Source organism: Gorilla gorilla, chromosome 10 (assembly GCF_029281585.2).
Source record: "Gorilla gorilla gorilla isolate KB3781 chromosome 10, NHGRI_mGorGor1-v2.1_pri, whole genome shotgun sequence".
Classification (NCBI taxonomy): Eukaryota; Metazoa; Chordata; class Mammalia; order Primates; family Hominidae; genus Gorilla; species Gorilla gorilla.
Genome location: NC_073234.2, coordinates 50,060,166 through 50,066,263, shown reverse-complemented (window position 1 = coordinate 50,066,263; position 6,098 = coordinate 50,060,166).

Genomic DNA, 6,098 nt, shown 5'->3' with positions numbered 1-6,098 from the left:
AGGAGAATCTTTTGCACCCTGGAGGTGGAGGTTGCAGTGAGCCGAGATTGCACCAACGCACTCCAGCCTGGGCAACAGAGTGAGACTCTGACTCAAAAAAAAAAAAAAAAAAGTAACCTTACACCTATAATCCCAGCACTTTGGGAGGCCAAGGTGGGCAGATCACTTAAGCCTAGGAGTTTGAGACCAGCCTGGGCAACATGTTGAAACCCTGTCTCTACAAAATACAAAAAAAGTTAGTCAGGAGTCGTGGCATGCACCTGTGGTCCCAGCTAGTCAGGAGGCTGAGGTGGGAGGATCACTTGAGCCCTGGGGGTGAAGGCTGCACTCCAGCCTGGGAGATATAGCAAGACCCTTTCCCCTCAAGCAAAAAAAAGTAACCTTAGGGAGGGAGGTGGGGATGATTAATGGGTACAAAAAAAAAAAAAAGAATGAATAAGACCTTAAGACCTACTATTTGGTAGCACAACAGGGTGACTATAAATAATAACTTAATTGTACATTTAAAAATAACTAAAATAGTATAATTGGATTGTTTTTAACACAAAAGATAAATGCTTAAGGGGATGGATACTCCATTCTACATGATATGATTTTATTATGCATTGCATGCTTATATCAAAACATCTCATGAGGCCGGGCGTGGTGGCTCACACCTGTAATCCCAGCACTTTGGCAGGCGGATCACAAAGTCAGGAGATCAAGATCATCCTGGCTAACATGGTGAAACCCCGTCTCTACTAAAAATACAAAAAATTAGGCAGGCGTGGTGGCAGGCACCTGTAGTCCCAGCTACTCGGGAGGCTGAGGCAGGAGAATAGCATGAACCCGGGAGGCAGAGCTTGCAGTAAGCTGAGACTGTGCCACTGCACTCCAGCCTGGGCGACAGAGCAAGACTCTGTCTCAAAAAAAAAAAAAAAAAAATCTCATGTACCCCATAAATATATATACCTCCTATGAACCCACAAAAATTAAACATTAAAAAAATGAAAATAGGCCAGGCACAGTGGCTCACACCTGTAATCCCAGCACTTTGGGAGGCCGAGGCGGGCAGATCACAAGGTTGAGAGATCGAGACCATCCTGGCCAACATGGTGAAACCCCGACTCTAATAAAAATACAAAAATTAGTCGAGCATGGTGGCGCATGCCTGTTAACCCAGCTGCTCAAGACGCTGAGGCAGGAGAATCGCTTAAACCTGGGAGGTGGAGGTTTCAGTGAGCAGAGATCACGCCACTGCACTCCAGCCTGGCAACAGGGTGAGACTCCATCTCAAAATAAAATAATAATAATAATAAAAATGAATAAAATGTAACCTTAGAAGGTTTGCTGATACTTGATTTTTCTTTCTTTTTTTTTTTTTTTGAGACAGAGTCTTGCTCTATCACCCAGGCTGGAGTGCAATGGCGTGATATCGGCTCACTGCAACCTCCGCCTCCCGGGTTCAAGCAATTCTTCTGCCTCAGCCTCCCAAGTAGCTGGGATTACAGGCATCTGCCATCAGGCCCGGATAATTTTTTGTATTTTTAGTAGAGACAGAGTTTCGCCATGTTGGCCAGGCTGGTCTCGAACTCCTGACCTCAGGTGATCCACCCGGCTCAGCCTCCCAAAGCGCTGGGATTACAGGCATGAGCCACCACACCTGGCCTGATACATTATTTATTTTTTTTTTATGTAGTCACATACCTCATTTTATTTTTTGAGGTGGAGTCTCACTCTGTCGTCCAGGTTGGAGTGCAGTGGCTCCATCTCAGCTCACTGCAACCTCTGCCTCCCGGGTTCAAGTGATTCTCATGCCTTAGCCTCCGGAGTAGCTGGGATTACAGGTCCACACCACCAGGCCTGGCTAACTTTTGTATTTTTAGTAGAGACAGGGTTTCACCATGTTGGCCAGACTGGTCTCAAACTCCTGACCTTGAGTGATCCACCTGCCTCGGCCTCCCAAAGTGCTGGGATTATAGGCGTGAGCCACTGCTCCCAGCCAACATACCTCATTTTAAAAGTGTAGTTATACAGAAAAATAGATCCAATATGCACATGCTCAGCACCCAGTTTGGTGTAAAATAAATACTATTGTAAGCAGTGTGCGTATTATGCTCTCTGGTGTGTGTGCTGTTTATCTGGATATGTCATGTCTCGAGCTCTCTGCATGTCTTACCTAGTCTGTCAGTATGTCCTTCAAACTGCTGGAGGGCAGGGACTGGAGGATGTTCTTGCAATTAATTCTATGTAGAGAGGCATACAGATAGATGATGAATGAAGGCTTGTGGTGGTAAACTACCAGTGTTCTCCAAGGATTAAATGCTAAACCTCAGAAACTGCAGAGGCCGTCCTTTTGTCAATAGACCTCAAGGGGCCTTAGGGGAGGGGACAAGAGACATTCATCTCCACCCAGTCTTATTGGCCTTCAGCCCCACCTTGTGCTGCTGCCAGGATGGCAGTCTTTCCCCTGGACATTACCATTTTGTCAGTTAGGGTAAACAAGCTGTTCCCCAAATGGCACTATCCACCCTAGGTAAGCATATGGGCACTTTTCCCTGCCTCCTCGGAGCTCTCAGTAGGGTTATACACAAACAAAGTGCCAACCTCACAATTTAGTAAAATTTTCCACTTCAGGTGTGCCTCTATTGCAGCAGTTACTGCTTGTCTGCCCCACCAGACTGTAAGTCCCTAGAAGTCTCTGGCTCACGCCAAAGAGGATCAGTCTCCTGAGGAGAGGAGGGAAAGCCCTGGAGAGGAAAGGGTTGAGGGCCTTGTGCAGCTAGGGCCTCTGTTCCCAGCATTTTCCCTGTATCACTCCCAGCAGTGATTCTGAATGCCAAGGGAGTGGAACATCTTTTATTTTATCTTATTTATTTATTTTTGAGACGTAGTCTTGCTTGGTCACCAGGCTGGAGTGCAGTGGCGCGATCTCGGCTCACTGCAACCTCCGCCTCCTAGGTTCAAGCGATTCTTCTGCCTCAGCCTCCCGAGTAGCTGAGACTACAGGCATGTGCCACCACACTCAGTTAATTTTTTTTTTTTTTTTTTGAGATGGAGTCTAGCTCTGTTGCCCAGGCTGGAGTACAGTGGCGCGATCTCGGCTCACTGCAAGCTCCGCCTCCCGGGTTCACGCCATTCTCCTGCCTCAGACTCCCGAGTAGCTGGGACCACAGGTGCCCACCACCATGCCCGGCTAATTTTTTTGTATTTTTAGTAGAGACGGGGTTTCACCATGTTAGCCAGGATGGTCTCGATCTCCTGACCTTGTGATCCGCCCGCCTCAGCCTCCCAAAGTGCTGGGATTACAGGTGTGAGCCACCGCGCCCGGCCCACACTCCGTTAATTTTTGTATTTTTATTAGAGACGGGGTTTCACCATGTTGGCCAGGATGGTCTTGATCTCTTGACCTTGTGATCCGTCCGCCTTGGCCTCCCAAAGTGCTGGGATTACAGGAGTGAGCCACTGCGTCTAGCCTGGGAGTGGAACACCTTTTAGGAGAGCTATGAAAAAGGACAGGCAGTAGGGCTTTTATAATTTGAAGAACAACTCTCCTCTCAGGGGGAAATGTAAGCTTCTCCTCTCCATTACTGCTGTATACAGTAGAGATCCTTTGAAGATGATCCTTTTCTTTTTTCTTTCTTTCTTTTTTTTTTTTTTTTTTGAGACTGGGTCTCGCTCTGTTGCCCAGGCTGGCTGGAGTGCAATGGTGTGATCAAAGATCACTGCAGCTTTGATGTGAGCTCAAGATACCCTCCTGCATCGGCCTCCAGAGTGGCTGGGGCTACAGGCATGTGCCACCATGCCCAGCTAATTTTTTATTTTTTGTGGAGATGGGGTTTTGCTTTGTCACCCAGGCTGGGCTGGCCTTGAACTCTTGGGCTGAAGCAATCCTCAAGCCTTGGCCTCCCAAGGCAAAGATGATTTTTTTTTTTTTTGAGACGGAGTATCGCTCTGTTGCCCAGGCTGGAGTGCAGTGGTGCGATCTCGGCTCACCACAACCTCCACCTCCCGGGCTGAAGCGATTCTCCTGCCTCAGCCTCCTGAGTAGCTAGGACTACAGGCGCATGCCACCATGCCCAGCTAATTTTTTGTATTTTTAGTAGAAGTGGGGTTTCACTATGTTGGTCAGGCTGGTCTTGAACTCCTGACTTTGTGATCTGCCTGCCTCGGCCTCCCAAAGTGCTGGGATTACAGGCGTGAGCCACTGTGCCTGGCCAGATGATGCTTTTTAAAGAGTAACATCAGCCTGGCCATCATGGCGAAATCCCATCTCTACAAAAAATGCAAAAATTAGCCGGGCATGGTAGCACGTACCTGTAGCCCAGCTACTCAGGAGGCTGAGGTGGGAGAATCGCTTGAGCTCAGGAAGCAGAGGTTGCAGTGAGCCTGAGATGGTGCCACTGCACTCCAGCCTGGGCAAGAATGAGCCCTCGTCTCAAAAAAAAAAAAAAAAAAAAAAAGAGAAAAGAAAAAGGAGTAACAGGATTAGATTTTGGAAAAAATGACTCCCAAATATAAACATGTATTTCCAGCTCCTTAATGAACATATCTACTGGAACATCCTGCAAGGACTACAAATTCCTTGCATCCAATGCCTGTAGGGGACACCTAAAGTTTGTTTTATAGCTTAATCAAGGTATAATTGATGCACAGTAAATTGCACATAAAATATGCAGTTTGATAAGCTTTGACACATGTATATACCCATAAAACTATCACCATAATTAAAATTAAGAACATTTCTGGCCAGGCGCAGTGGCTCATGCTTGTAATCCCAGCACTTTGGGAGGCCGAGGCGGGCAGATCACCTGAGGTCGGGAGTTCGAGACCAGCATGGAGAAACCCCATCTCTACTAAAAATACAAAATCAGTCGGGCATGATGGTGCATGCCTGTAATCCCAGCTACTCGGGAGGCTGAAGCAGGAGAATTGCTTGAACCCAGGAGGTGGAGTTTGCAGTGAGCCGTGATAGTACCATTGCACTCCACCCTGGGCAACAGAGTGAGACTCTGTCTCAAAAAAAATAAAAATAAATAAAAAATTCACCCTCCTTATCATGATCCCCTCCTATCACTGGTCTTCTTCCCGTCATAGGCACTAACATATCTGGTAATAGTGTCAGTCACAGTTCGCCATTTCCCTGGCCATAGGATGGACACATCATGCAAATTGGGCCAGTTGAATTTTCTCTAGGGAATGTGGATCTGGAGAGAACACAGTGGCAGAAGGTGGCAGCTGCTAGAGGGGCTGTCCACACATTCCTGCTGCAGACATCCAGGGGCTGGCTCTTGTCCTTCCTGCAGCCTGGTTCTTCTTTTGGCTCTATGAGCTGTCTAATATCAACATATCCTTTTATCCTTTTTTTTTTTTTTTTTTTTTTGAGACAGGGTCTCACTCTCTTGCCCAGGCTAGAGTGCAGTGACGCAATCTCAGCTCACTGCAACCTCTGGCTCCCGGATTCAAGCAATTCTCAGTGCCTCAGCCTCCAGATTAGCTGTGATTACAGTTTCACAACACCATGCCCAGCTAATTTTTGTTATTTTTTGGTAGAGACGGGGTTTCATCGTGTTGCCAAGGCTGGTCTCAAACTCCTGGCTTTGCCATGAGATCAGAAGCAATCTGCCCATCTCGGTCTCCCAAAGTGCTGGGATTACAGGCATGAGCCACTGTGCCCGGCCCCAACATATCCTTTTCTTTCAGACAGAGTCTCGCTCTGTTGCCCAGGCTGGAGTGTAGTGGTGCAACCATGGCTCACTGCAACCTCTGCCTTCCAGGCTCAAGCGATCCTCCCATCTCAGCCTCCCAAGTGGCTGGGACCACAGGTACATGCCACCAGGCCTGGCTAATTTTTTATAGAGATGGGGTCTCACTATGTTACCCAGGCTGGACTTGAACTCCTGAACTCAAGCGATCCTCCAGCCTCTGCTTCCCAAAGTACTGGGATTACAGGTGAGAGCCACCTCGCTCAGCCCCAACATATCGTTTATTGCTTAATTTTGTCAGTTTGTTGCTTGCAACCAGAGAACCCACATAAATATACTTCTTTCTGCGGTCATTGTTAAAAGGAAAGACACCACCAAGTTCTAGTCTCTCAAGCCTAACTTAGAATAATTCCT